The sequence below is a fragment of the Gopherus flavomarginatus genome, chromosome 1, assembly GCF_025201925.1.
Source record: "Gopherus flavomarginatus isolate rGopFla2 chromosome 1, rGopFla2.mat.asm, whole genome shotgun sequence".
Lineage (NCBI taxonomy): Eukaryota > Metazoa > Chordata > Testudines > Testudinidae > Gopherus > Gopherus flavomarginatus.
Genome location: NC_066617.1, coordinates 86,671,916 through 86,687,343, shown reverse-complemented (window position 1 = coordinate 86,687,343; position 15,428 = coordinate 86,671,916). Strand labels below are relative to the sequence as shown.

General features: G+C 48.4%; 1 protein-coding gene across 4 annotated transcripts in view; it reads left to right on the top strand.

Moving 5' to 3' along the window:
• Window positions 1–15,428, top strand: part of EEA1 (early endosome antigen 1) — a 154,247-nt gene that overhangs the window by 113,388 nt on the left and 25,431 nt on the right. The gene's annotated exons all lie outside the window — the stretch shown is intronic.

The window sequence follows — 15,428 nt, the reverse complement described above, 5'->3', positions numbered from 1 at the left end:
GGGGGCTGCGGGAGAGGGAGCCCCCTCCCCCGAGATGGACATGTCCCAACTCGTCGCCCTTCTGACCGAGAACCAGGATCGGCAGCAAGCGGCTCAGTCACGGCGGCAAGAGGAGCAGCAGGCCGCCCAGCTCCAGCAGTAGCAGCAGCTCGTCGAGCAGCTGGGGACTCAACAGCACCAGCTGATCCAGGACCTGGTTAAACAGCAGGAGGAGTTCCAGCTGAAATGCCTCCAGCACCTTGCCGCGGAGCGGGCCCCCCGAGAGGGGGCCCAGTCGGGAGGCACCAATGGGGGCCCGAGCCCCCGCCCACCGATCTGACTGACCAAGATGGGCCCTGGCGATGACCCCGAGGCCATCCTGGTCACCTTCGAGCGGGTGGCGACCGTCGCGGGGTGGAACCCTGACCAATGGGCCTCCATCCTGGCCCCATACCTGACAGGAACAGCTCAGGCAGTCTGTCGAGGCCTGTCTGCCGAGGCCGCCCAGGACTATAGTCAGGTGAAATCCGCTTTCCTGGACGCCCTCGACGTAAGCCCGGAGACTTTCCGACAGCGGTTCAGGGGCCTGACGTACCCCTCCGGGGCCCGGCCTCGTATGGAGGCCCAGGAGCTCCGGGAGACCTGCCGGTGGTGGTTGCAGACGTATCGGAAGAGCTGGCAGAGCAGGTGATCCTCGAACAGTTCACTCACATCCTTCCATCGTGAGGAAGAGCCTGGGTCTTCCATCATCGACCAGCAACACTGGCCGCTGCTGTCACCCTGATGGAGGACTTCCTAGCGACGGAAGCCCCGGTGGGCCCAACTGGCCGAACAACCCCATCGGGGCCGGAACGCCCCAACCCCGAGAAGAAGGCGATGCCCACTCGGGCTGCAGCCCCACCTGGGAGGCCAGCCCAAGCCCCAACTCCTGCTCCCCGGATGATGCCCTGGAACCCTGCTCGGAACTCCCCCAGGATTCGTCCCCGATCGGGACGAACTGACCTGGGGCCTTGTTTCTCTTGCGGCAGGTCAGGACATCTCCAGAGAGACTGCCCCCACAGGGAGTGCCCCTTTGGCCAAGTCTGCTCCGGGGAGGCTCGGGCCCGTCGCCGACAGCCCGCCAAGATTACGGCTCCCGTGGTGGTTGAGGGGTACCCGACCGTGGCCCTCCTCGACTCCGGCTGCGGACAGATGTTAATCCGCGACCACTTAGGTTCCCAGGCGGATGCACGCCTGGGGGAAATTCACCTGCAGTGCATCCACGGCGACATACGGCCTTACCCTAGCGCCTGGGCCCAACTGACAATAGACGAGGTGACCCGACGGCTGGTAGTAGGCCTCGCACCCAGGCTGGCGTATCCAGTGATCCTGGGCCCTGACTGGCCCGAGTTTCCGGCTGTCCTGCGCCAACATACCGGAGGTGGCATGGGTCCCGTACCGGCCTTGGAAGGAGAGACCCCAGAAGGGAAGGAAGATGAGTGGGGGGCCCCCGAAATGGAGGAGGATGAGCAGGACCATCCCGAGCACCCCGTCGAGATAAAGGATGGGGACGATGCTTCCCCGGAGGGGGCAAGGGGTCCCTCAGCCCCCGCAGACTTCTGCCGGGACCAAAGAGCTGATCCCACCCTCAGTGGGGCATATGAGCAGCTCGCCGCCGTGGATGGGACTATCCTCGATCCGGGTCGAGCAGCCCGATGGCCGCACTTTGAGTTGCGGCAGGACCGCTTGTATCAGGTCGAGAGGGACCCGCACACCAGGGAGCCCCGAACTCAACTCCTCGTGCCCTGATGTCATCGACGGGCAGTCATGAAACTGGCCCATGATGTTCCGGCTGCCAGACATCTGGGTACCGAAAAGACCCTGGCCCGAATATTGGGACGCTTCTATTGGCCGGGGATACACCGTGAGGTGAAGGACTGTTGTACCTCGTGCCCGGATTGCCAGTTGACCGCTCCGGCAAGGACGCCCAAGGCACCGCTGGTCCCAATGCCACTAATCGAGACCTCGTTCGAGCATGTGGCCATGGATCTGGTGAGGCCCCTCCCTAAGAGTGTTGCGGGGTTCCAGTACATCCTAGTGATGCTGGACTATGCCACCCGGTTCCCTGAAGTGATCCCGCTCCGTAACATCACCACCCACACCATTGCAAGTGAACTGGTCAAGGTCTTCGCCCGCGTCGGCTTGCCCCAGGAGATCCTCATGGATCAGGGGATCAATTTCACCTTGCAGCTGTTGGAGCAGGTGTGCGGGCTCCTAGAGATCAAGCAGCTGCGGACATCGGTATATCATCCCCAAACCGACGGGTTGGTAGAGAGGTTCAATCGAACCCTAAAAGACATGTTACGAAAATTTCCCCCGGAGGACCTCTGCCGGTGGGACCAGCTACTCCCGCCCTTGCTTTTGGCGGTGCGAGAGGTCCCCCAGTTCTCAACCAAGTTCTCGCCTTTCGAGCTATTGTATGGCCGCCGACCCTGGGGCCTCTTGGACCTGATGAGGGAAACCTGGGAGCAAATCCCATCACCCGCCCAGGATCTCCTACAATATGTGATCCAGCTCCAGGAGCGTCTCAAACAGGCTGGGACCCTGGCGCAAGCAAACTTGAAAGCCGCCCAAGAAATGCAGGCCCAGACATACAACCGGGATGCGCGCATCCGTGACTTCCAACCTGGAGACCGGGTCTTACTCCTCCTTCCCTCCAGTGAGTCCAAGATCCTGGCTTGATGGCAGGGCCCTTATGAGGTGGTTCGAAAGGTGGGCCCCGTTACATATGAAATTCGTCAGCCTGACCAGCGGAAAGAGGTCCAACGGTACCACGTCAACCTCCTCAAGCCCTGGCGGGAACGAGAAGGGTTGTTGATCAATCCCTATCCACCGGAACCCGAGCTAGGGCCCCAGGTACACCCCAATTAAGACCCCGAGGGACCCCAGCTTGGGGAAACGCTGACGGAAGAACAGCTCGAGCAGACCCGCTGCCTCCTTCAAGCGTTCCCCCGTACTTTTACGGCTCAGCCGGGACACACCTCCATCGTCTATCATCGGATTCAGATGGAGCCGGGGGTGGTGATCTGGGCCGCGACCAGACCCCTGCCGTATCACCGAAGGCGGATTATTGACAACGAGGTGCGGGCGATGTTAGACCTGGGAGTAATCAAACCTTCGCAGAGTGAGCGGCGTAGTCCAGTCGTCCTGGTGCCAAAGCCCGATGGCTCCCAGTGATTTTGTATTGACTTTAGGCGCATTAACGCCGTCTCCAAGTTTGACGCCAACCCTTGCCCCAGATAGATGAGCTGCTGGCCCGGTTGGTGGAGGTCCGCTATATCACTACCCTGGACTTAAGCAAGGGGTATTGGCAGATCCCCCTGGAACCGGCCTCCAGGGAGAAGACCACGTTCGCCACTCCGACCGGCCTGTATCACTTCACACGGATGTCCTTCGGCCTTCATGGGGCACCTGCCACGTTCCAGCGCTTGATGGACCGCCTCCTCCAACCACATCATGACTACGCCGCAGCCTATCTAGATGACGTAGTCATCTACAGTCAGCAGTGGGAGACCCACCTAGAAAAGGTCGCCGCCATCCTAAAGTCCTTGCGGGGGGCTGGGTTAACGGCCAACCCTAAGAAGTGCTGCATCGGCTAGCGGGAGACCACCTACTTGGGGTATACCGTTGGAAATGGGCAAGTGAAACCTCTCGTGAACAAGGTTCAGGCCATCGCAGCCTGTCCTCCGCCGATCATGAAGCGCCAAGTCCGCCAGTTCTTGGGGCCGGCGGGATATTATCGACGGTTCATCCCCCAGTTTGCGGCGATGGACGCCCCGTTGACCGGGCTCCTCACCAAGGACAGCCTGCGACAAGTACGCTGGACCTCCGAGTGTGACGAGGCTTTCCAGTCGCTTAAGGCAAGCCTCTGTAGCAAGCCGGTCTCGTTTAGCCCTGACTTCCATCGACCATTCGTCCTGCAGACCGACGCGTCGGAAGTGGGGCTCGGGGCTGTCCTCTCACAGGAGGTGGATGGGGAGGAGCATCCGGTCCTCTACATCAGCCGGAAGCTATTCCCCAGAGAGCAGAACTACGCAGTGGTCGAAAAGGAAGCCCTCGCGGCGAAGTGGGCCTGCGATGCCCTGCGTTACTACTTCTTTGGGGCCCCGTTGACCTTGGTCACTGACCACTCTGCCCTCCAATGGTTGTGCCGTATGAAGGACCACAACATGCGACTTCAACGGTGGTACTTGGCTATGCAGCCCTACGCCTTCACCATCCGCCACAGGGCTGGAAAGGACCACGCCAATGCTGACTTCCTTTCCCGCTTGGGAGGTATGGACGAGCCTGGCCCCGTTGCCCGGGAGCCAGCCTTGAACGGGGGTGTGTGTAAGGAGGTGCCCTGGCTCCCTGCCGCGCCTGAGAGTGACGAGCCAGAGCAGGTGCCTCAGTGGGCGGAGCCACCGCCGCCTGTCCCCGCCCCCGCGGAAGTCAAGGGGCAGGACAGGAAGTATAAAAGCCCGGCCCAAGCACTTAGTTGGCGCCCGGCGGCCGGAGAGGACGGACGCTGGAGCCCGAGCTCCTGCCGGGCCCAACCTACCCTATGCTCACTACCCGGAGGAACGCTGGCCTGACCTGCTTCGCGCTCGGTATCCGGAGGAGCGGTGGCCTGACCTGCCCCACGCTCACTACCTGGAGGAACGCTGGCCGGACTTGCCTCATACCCGGTACCCGGAGGAACGTCGGCCTGACCTGCCTTGCGCCCGGTACCCCGAGGAGCGGCCTGAGCCTCCCTACGACCGGCATCCCGAGGAGCGGCCTGAGCCTCCCTACGACCGGGATCCCGAGGAGCTGCCTGAGCCTCCCTACGACTGGTACCCAGAGGAGCCCATGATCTGGGACCCCCCAGACGAAGCTGGCGAGAGACAAGTACGCAGTGGAGTGGGAGGGCCTGCGTTCCCCCGCCACCCTCCCAAGGGTGACAGACTCCCCCTCTCCCTGGCCTGAGGAGGCCTTCTGTGTGGACGTATGACATACTGTGTTTGCTCAGCCTGCTGAAGGCCTGAGCCTGAACTGCTACTGCCCCGCCCTGTCCAAGAGCCTGGGCTGATATACTTTGTTTGCTCAGCGTGCTGGAGGCCTGAGCTTGAACTGCTTACTGCCCGGCCCTGCCCAAGGGCCTGGGCTGATATACTTTGTTTGCAGACCCTTTATTCCCTCAACGCCTGCTGAGGGGTTAGGCCTACCTGGACTTCTGTGTGTAAGGAGGCGCCCTGGCTCCCGCCGTGCCTGAGAGGGACGAGCCCCGACACCGCCGGCTTACAAGTGCTCATGAAAATGACGAACTGCTAGCCGTGGGCTGGATCGAATTAAACAAATAGTGTATGAGATCTTCCAAATGCACCTCAGTCTTGGTCTGGGTGCTTTTCTAATCTAGTCCTGGTCTCTTCCATAGACTATGCCAGCAGTAGAATGTATTTGGGGAATTACCTTGCTTCATAGCATAGTCTTCCTGGTTGGTGTCTTTTTTATTTTATTTGACCTTTCTTCTCTGTGTATTTGCTAGTAATCCTTCCCTCCCACCCTCCACACCCTCAAATTCAAACTACACATGTAATAAAAAGAGCAGGAAGACTAGTGCACCTAACCCACTGCCACCCGGTACATACTGTGTCCTCAAAATATTTTCTAATGCCTTATCTGCTTTTCCCACTCCCTGTTTAAAAACATTCTAATAAATATCACATTGATCTCATTACCTACCCAATTTGCACTTTGTTTTATTCCTTATTCAAGAATTTAAAGAATTCTAAAAACTTAAAATTAAACTAGCATTAACCTGTTTAATAGGACCCTTCATTTTTGGTTTTTATTTTATTTATTTTTTCCTGGGAGTTTATCAATGTTTATTATTATAACAACAAAATAGGTGAAAATCAGTGGGAAAAAACTGTTAATCATTTTTCTGGGTAAATATCAGGGACTATTTTGGTGGATGGAAGGAGAGGGGAAAAAGTATTCAGTAGATGAATGGTTTGATGAACAAATTCAGTATGGTTTGCTACAGAATTCAAAATCAATGTCACCTCTAAGTTTAAGAAAACAATATATCTCTAATCTGAAACTAAAACTTTTTATTTCAATATACAGTTTACTGTTGTAGACTGAGAACTATTAGCCTATAAATATTTACATTTAATAATTGGGCCACACCATTTTCAGTGCAGATACTCAACTGCATCCCTTTTCTCCTGTTTTTGTTTTTTTAAGCTTTTGAATATTTCCTTGTGTTCTGAAATGTATTCTGACACAGATTTTCATTTTCTTCCCATTTTAGTGTGTCAGATCTTTAAACCATTATCTGCTAACAGCTTGAAATGTGTGCATGGTGGGCATGAGATTCATCAGTATGTTGAGATGTGCACATGCTTCTGAGATTGCGTGCATGCCTGTTTATTGTGTGCATCTTCTAGACTAATACATAGCCTTACTTCAACAAGCATTTTTGCATATACACACCGACTAATGTATTCTTGTAATTTTTTTACATATATATGTATATAAATGGACTACTCCTTTTGAGCCTTTGTTCTGAAAATGACCTGAACATTACCAACACTCTGTTCCAACAAGCGGACAAATACAAAACGACGTGGATGCACCCTAGGTCCAAACAATGGCATCTGATAGATTATGCCATTGTCAGAAAGCGAGACATCGAAGACGTAATGATCACCAGAGTAATGCGAGGCGCAGAGTGCTGGACAGATCACAGATTAGTCAGGATGTCTCTTCAACTTCACATCGCTCCCTCTCGGCACAAACACCCTAAGCATGTGCGACCTGCTTTCAACATAGCCAAACTGAAGGATGCTCATTGTTTCAACAATTTCCAGAGGAGTCTTGATGACAAACTGACATCCCATGGACAATTGATCGGTACTGTAACCGAAAAGTGGGACCAGTTCAAGCAGCTAGTGACTGACACAGCAATAACATCTCTTGGACCAAAGAAAAGAACACATCAGGATTGGTTTGATGAAAACCAAGAAGAAATATGCTCAGCACTGGAAGTAAAGAGAAAAACCTTTATCGAATGGCAGAATGACCCCTCCTCAGTCTCTAAACGGGACCATTTCAAGTACCTTCAGAGCAAAACAGAAAGACCTCCGTCAGATACAAGACAACTGGTGGAAGAGCAAAGCCAAAGAAATTGAGCACTATGTTGAGACTCACAATTCAAAAATGTTCTTCAGTGCTATTAAGACTGTCTATGGACCTTCTAAACCAAGGACCACCTCATTGCTCTCATCAGACAACACAACGCTGATTAAAAATAAAGAAGGCATCAACGAAAGATGGCAAGAACACTTTAGCAAGCTTCTCAATAGACCATCAACCGTGAATAATAATGTCCTCAATGAAATTCCACAACAACCTGCTCTGACAGATCTTTACTTTCCTCCCACTATAAATGAGATTAAGAAAGCTGTTAGCCAGATGAGTTCAGGAAAAGCTCCTGGAAAAGATGGCATACCAGCAGAGAGATACAAAGCAGCAGGTCCAGCAGCATTAGCAGCTTTCCACAGCGTGATCATCAGCATCTGGGAGGATGAAAACATACCCCCGGACCTCCTTGACGCTACTGTTGTCTCTCTTTTCAAGAACAAAGGCAGCAAAGCAGAATGTGGAAACTAGAGAGGCATATCCCTCCTCTCCTTTGGTGGGAAGATCATCGCCCGCATCATCTTGAACCGCCTAATAGCCAGTATTTCCAAGGCAAATCTACCTGAAAGTCAATATGGTTTCCAGCCTGGCTGGAGCACAGTCAACATGGTGTTTGCTGTCAGACAAATACAAGAGAAGTGCATTGAACAGAACATGCACCTGTATGCTGTCTTCATAGATCTGACAAAGGCGTTTGATACCGTCAACAGGGAAGCCCTTTGGACCATTCTAACACGACTTGACTGCCCAAGAAAATTTGTCCAGATTATACACCTTTTTCATGACAGCATGACAGGCGAAGTATTGTCTGATGGAGCCACATCAGCCCCCTTCAACATCACCAAGGGCGTGAAACAAGGATGTGTTCTCGCACCTGTCCTATTTAACCTGTTCTTTGCATACGTCCTTAACCATGCAATGAAAGATCTGGACCGAGGTATATACTTGAAATACTGGCACGATGGTTCACTTTTTGACCTCCATCACCTGAATGCAAAGACTAAGACAGTGCAGAAACTCCTTTTTGAGGCACTCTTTGCCAACAACTGTGCCCTCATGGCTCACACTGAAAATGATTTTCAGCACATTGTCAACAAGTTTGCTGAGGCCTCACAACTCTTCAGACTAACTATCAGCCTCAGAAAGACAGAAGTTCTTCTCAACCTGTACCTGGATCAAATGCTTCTGTCCCGAGTATCTCCATTGACGGCACTCATCTTAAAGTAGTGGAGAACTTTAAATACCTGGGTAGCGTCATATCCAGTGATGGATCACTGGATAATGAGATCAATGCACGAATATCCAAAGCAAGCCAGGCACTTGGCTGTCTGCATGTCAAAGTTTTAAACCACCACAACATCCAGATGTCAACAAAACTGCTTGTGTACAGAGCTGTTGTTCTCTCCTCTCTTTTGTACGGGTGCGAAACATGAACACTATATAGGTGTCACATCAAGCAGCTTGAAGCATACCACATGCGCTGCCTCCGCAACATCATGAAGATCTGCTGGCAAGACAAAGTGCCCAATCTCGAGGTCCTCAAGAGAACCCAGATGACAAGCATCGAAATGATGATCATGAAGTCACAGCTGTGCTGGACTGGTCATGTCAACTGCATGGATGCCAACAGAATCCCCCGTTAGCTTCTGTATGGTGAGCTCTCCCAGGGCATCTGGCATATAGGTCGTCCATGGAAACGTTACAAGGACACCATCAAAGCCAATCTTCAGTATCAAACCAAGGGACCTTGAGGACGCTGCCAGCGACAGAACACAGTGGCGTGCAACAGTTAGAAATACCTGCATCGCCTTTGAGGAAGACCTCTGCCGGCGTCTACAAGAGGCACGCAAATGACGTCACAGAGCATCAGCAGCGCACAGTCCACTGACCGCGAACTTCCCATGTACCATCTGCAGCAAAATGTGCACCTCTAGAATTGGCTTGTAAAGTCATCAGAGGGCACACGATGAGACCAACAATAGATGATCTGCACAGATTTGTCATCATCAGATTGATAGACTACCAAGAAGAAGATATATATATAGTATCATGCACTATAGTCTATTTTTGTAATAGAATAAGTTATTTTTTATATATTTGAATGAAACAAAGGTAGGATGAACATCAGGAAAAAATAAATAATACTTTTTTGTAAAACCCAGGATTTTTTAGTTTAAAAATCAGTTTAAACTGAAAACGAAGGAGCTTATCTGTTAAGTATTCATACTTGTGTAGCAGTATTATAGCTATAAGCTAGATAGGATCTAAGATGTCAGTGTGGACATTAATATTTAAGCTGGTCTGACATTCAATCCGGTAACGGAGGGTACTGCTACTCATACAGAAAGACAGTCACACAAACAGTGTGTTATACATTGGAGTAATTATCTGTTTGTTTAAAGAATATTTACTACTGTTGAAGAGGATACTAGTTAGAAAAGGACACTGTAGTGTGCATGTTAAAATTGGCCCGTTAAAAATAATGGATGAAATAGTAATGGGCAAAACTCCCACTGATTTTGGTTGGGCAGTTTTTCACCTAGTATTAAAATGTCATAGTCTGAGTTGTCATCGTTGTTGAGTTCTGGCAGTCTCCCACATCATAAAGGCCTTTGCAAGAACCAATGGGCAAAATTCCCATTGACATCAACGGGACCAGGATTTCACTGCACGTTTTGAAGAGAGTTTAGTGTCCACTTAAAATATCTTGGGAGATATTGCCATAGCTCTACTGTTGGGCTGTGTTCTGTTTTATTTGTTACCAGATACTGAAGCAGGTTTTAATGACTGAGGCCTGGTCTACACTACGCGTTTATACCGAATTTAGCAGCGTTAAACCGATTTAACCCTGCACTCATCCACACAACGAGGCCCTTTATATCGATATAAAGGGCTCTTTAAACCGGTTTCTGTACTCCTCCCCAATGAGAGGAGTAGCGCTGAAATTGGTATTGCCCTGTCGGATTAGGGTTAGTGTGGCCGCAGATCGACGGTATTGGCCTCCGGGCAGTATCCCACAGTGCACCATTGTGACCACTCTGGAAAGCAATCTGAACTCGGATGCACTGGCCAGGTAAACAGGAAAAGCCCCGCGAATTTTTGAATTTCATTTCCTGTTTGCCCAGCGTGGAGCTCTAAACAGCATGGGTGGCGATGCAGTCCCAAATCCAAAAAGAGCTCCAGCATGGACCGTACAGGAGATACTGGATCTGATCGCTGTGTGGAGAGACAAATCTGTTCTATCAGAGCTCCATTACAGAAGACGAAATGACAAAGCATTTGAAAAAATCTCCAGGCTATGATAGACAGAGACCGCAGCAGGGACTCAGCACAGTGCTGTGTGACAAGCGTAACGGAAAGCCAAAGAATCAAATGGATGCTCATGGAGGGAGAGAGGGGGTACTGAAGACTCTAGCAATCCTACAGTCCCCGCAGTCTCCGAAAAGTATTTGCATTCTTGGCTGAGCTCCCAGTGCCTGTAGGGTCAAAAACATTGTCCCAGGTGCTTCAGGGTATATCTCGTCAATTTACCACCCCTCCGCCCCCCGTGAAAGAAAAGGGAAAAAAATCTTTTCTTGCCATTTTTCAATGTCACCGTATGTCTATTGCATGTTGCTGGTAGACGCGGTGCTGCGGCGCTGAACAGCAATATCCCCTCCCCTTCCTTTCCTGATGGCAGACGATACAAAATGGTGAAAAAACATCATCATCCCGTGAGTGCTCCTGGCTGGCCTCGGTGAGGTAGGCTGGGGGCGCCTGGGTAAAAATGGGAATGACTCCCTGTCATTCCTGGCAGATGGTTCAAAATGCTGGGAAACCATCCTCATCATAGTAGCTGGAGCCTGAGCTCCATCAGCCCCCCCGCCTTTCATGTGTAAAGAAAAGATTCTGTACTCCCTGGACTATCATAGCAGCTGGAGGCTGCCTCCTCCTCATTTTATCTCGCTAAAAAGTCAGTGTTTCTTATTCTTGCATTCTTTATTACTTCATCACACAAATGGAGGGACACTGCCACGGTAGCCCAGGAGAGATGTGGGAGGAGGGAAGCAACGGGTGGGGTTGTTGCAGGGGCACCCCCTAGAATGTCATGCAGCTCATCATTTCTGTGGGATCTCTGGGGCCCTGACTCGGAGCAGCTGTGCTCTCTGGCTCTTTAGTAGACTTGCCCCATATTTTAGGCAGGACTGACTCTATTTTTAGACAAAACATAAAGAAGGGAATGATCCGGGGAGTCATTCCCATTTTTGTCTACGTACCCCCAGCCGACCTCAGCGAGGCCAGCCAGGAGCACTCATGACAGCAGCAGACGGTACAAAATGATGATAACCGTCATCTCATCGCCAATTTACAATGGCAGACGGTGCAATAGGGATGGTAGCCATCTCTGCTACCTTGCAAAGGCAAATGAATGCTGCTGTGTAGCACTGCAGTACCGCCTCTGTCAGCAGCATCCAGTGCACAAAGAGTGACAAAAGGCAAAACAGGCTCCATGGTTGCCATGCTATGGCGTCTGCCAGGGCAATCCAGGGAAAAAGGGCACGAAATGATTGCACTGCTCTACAGCCAAAATGCTTCTGAAATAAATGTAGTCCAACTTTACTAATTCTGGGTCACTGAGAATGAAAATGATGCTTAAAATTGTTGATTGGCTCTAGTTTTCAAGATATGCTATTGGGTCAGTATATACGACCCTTGACTTGGGAATGGCGGAGGATAAGTGAGTTATAAAGGGAAGGGATCTCAATTTAAACCAGAAATGACTAAACTACATCTTTGACTGGATCTATGAATAAATCTATGACTGGGTTTGGACAGTACTTGCTTTTTAGGCAAAACAATGAATGATGCAATCTGAAGCTGGTATTGCGTCATACATGATATGAATTGCATCATGTTATTCCTAGACGTCATGGATGATGCAATCATGACGAAGCTTACATCACTCTGCTGAACAAATTGCCCTATATCAGCTCTAGAAATCATCCAGTGTCGTGCTCTCTTATTTGTCAGTGTTTGATTTTGCAAAAGGACACATTTCTGTTTAGCCAAAGTGAGCAGAGATGCCTCGTACTTGTGTGAACAGTGCAGATAACTTCTGCTATGTTTGTGGTGAAGTGACTTTTGCATCACAAAAGCGCAGTATAACCACTCTGGTTAAGAAAGCCTATCATCTTTGTTTTGGCTGCAAAATTGGAGATCAGGACAAGAGGTGGGCCCCACACATATGCTGCAACACTTGTGCAACAAATCTTCACCAGTAGTTGAACAGAAAAAGGAAATCTATGCCTTTTGCAGTGCCAATGATTTGGAGAGAGCCAACAGATCATACCAGCAATTGTTACTTCTGCATGGTGCCTCCAGTTGGGAAAAGTGTGTCAAAGAAGAAAAAGTGGACTGTGCATTATCCAAACATTCCATCAGCTATATGCCCAGTACCCCACAGAGAAGGACTGCCGGTTCCTGATGCACCAGAATCATTCTCACTTGAGTCAGATGAGGAAGAGGAAGAGGATGAAACTTCTGGTCCTGAACCATCAATGTCACAGAACCCACATTTTCTCCCATCCTCCTCCTCTGAACCACATCTCATAACACAAGGTGAACTGAATGACCTTGTCAGGGATTTGGAACTACCCAAGAGTAAGGCAGAGCTGTTGGGCTCCAAACTACAGCAGTGGAATCTCCTGGCAGGCTATCAGGGCAAATGGAGCCCATCAATGCTTGCAGACTATTGCTGGACAGGGACAAGAGATGCTCCATTTAATGAATGCAAGAGACAAGCCAAGAAGCGCCGAGTAGACACTGAATAGGACTAAACTATGTACATAATAGTTTTTTGCCTTTTGTTTCATAATAAATTTTAATTATATATAACCCTTTTGCTGATTTTTAAAGTGTTACATAAACAGGACAGGTGAAATATTATCATGTAAGGCAACCATAAACACATGAAAAGACCTAGGTTTACAATTTATGATTAAAACTCTACTATCTACACAATATACATAGATATAAAATGTAAAAACTTAAATATCTTAGAAACAGTAGCCCATCAGTTGTTTTAATTGTCATATTTGAATTCAGCACATCAAAATACATAATAAATACCACATTTTATCTCTGAAGCAGACGACTTCGCAAAGATTGTAGACCAGTGTTGTGTGCCGTTGCTTTCACGGAGGAAGGATTGAGTGACGACATTGACCCAGAATCCCCCACGACATTGTTTTTGCGCCATCATGCATTGGGATCTCAACCCAGAATTCCAATGGGCGGGGGAGACTGCGGGAACTATGGGATAGCTACAGGATAGCTACCCACAGTGCAACGCTCTGGAAATCGTCGCTAGCCTCGGTACATGGACGCACACCACTGAATTATTGTGCTTAGTGTGGATGTGTGCACTCGACTTTATACAATCTGTTTTACAAAACCGGTTTATGTAAAATCGTAATAATCCCATAGTGTAGACATACCCTTACATTCTTTTCCTTTTTACCTGTCTTTGAATATGGTTTGGGATATGCTCATTGTCTAAGTTTCATAAAGATAATATGCCTTTTTATAAGGTACCATCCCTCTGTGCTTAAATCTCAACATAATCCTCTTACTGAAGCTTTGTGATTCTAAGTGGTAACAATAAATCTGACCTTAAGCATTGTTCAGTTATTTATTTATTTGTTTACTGAAAAACAGGTCGTTTTTCTGATATTCCTTAGTTCTACTGTCTTGAGTCACCATCTGTTCCTTCCATTGATGTAGCCAACTCTGTTTTCAAACACTACTGTTGAAGTGCTCCTGTTACGAAAGTAGTTTCACCAACCTCAAGGGCTCAGAATTTATGAACTGGGCTTACAGATCACGAAATCTAAAAATATTGAGGCTTTTTATTTGCCTCTGACTTTTCAAGCTTTTCTGCACCACCATGAAAGCAAGAATTGTTTTTAAACTGAGTACTCATGCAATCTCATGATTCCAGCAAGCTGAGGCTTTAAGAAGAACACCAAATATTGTGAGGCTTCTGAAAACATCACAAGAGTTTGGAACACTGTAACAGTAGCCACAGTTTACTTTGAGCGAGAGGAGATGATGAGTTTAACAAACACACACTCTATGAAGGGGATTAAATCTTTAGTTTTATTTTTAACACTTGAGTTTCTTGTAGTGTTTTAATTTATTTGGTGGAAATTAAGTGGTTATCAGTTGTGTTGAGTAAAAAACATTTTCAAGTGCTAGCATCAATGAATAGTGAGCCTTAAGTAAGCCTTGTCTGCACCAGATTTTTTTCCTTTAAATTTACCATTACTGGTAGCAATGATTGGAATTTTAATTGTGCATACGCAGACCAAGAAGCTCTAAAAATTGGTGAGAGAAAACATAGCAGTCAGCGTATGCTGTACTGTATACTGTGTAAATATTTTTGAATAATGTCATTCAATAAATTTTCAATAATTACTTGTATTATATGAAGTTTGGAAGTTAAAGTGCAGTCTACTATGTGCTCTAATTTACACAGAGCAAGTGCCACTTAATTAAGATGTGGTTAATAGAGATGTCTTCTTAATTGGGACTTGAACCAATTTTATATAATTTGTGTGTTTACGCACCTAGCACCTTTTCACATAATTTGTCTCTTCCTTTGCTCTTGCTTAGCTCAGACACTGTTCTCAAAGTACCTTTTGGAAATGAATTGCAACCTCTTTTGTCTATGACAAAGTGTTGAAATTATTACTTCTGCTCCTGATTTGCCCTCCCCTAAGATAAAGTTCAATTTGCTTCTCTTGTTATTGCTCAACAGCTGTTAATTACAACTTAACAGTTACTTCATTCAGTTCCAGTTACCTTATTATTACTTATGTGTTTTACTGTTGCTCTCACAATGTTATAGGCATTGTCCCAACAAGAGGATGTAAAGAACTTGCTTTCCAAGAAGACAGGTTAGACATATGAGGGAAAGAGAGAAACCATAGAGAGTTTGGGACTTTGCTACAAGACAGGTGGGATTTTCAGAAGCACTCGTGATGGGCCTAACTCTCTTCCCATTGAAGTCTATGGAAAAACTCAACAGGAACAGAGTTTAGATAGCACTGAATGCTTCTGAAAAATCTCATCCTACCACTTTATCTATTTCTCATGTGTACAATTACCTATAATAATAGAGCAATTCAAGTGCCTGAAGAAATAAGTTCATTTGTTTTGCATTAATTTTTTTACTGTGTATTTTCCTTCTTGATGCATTTGAA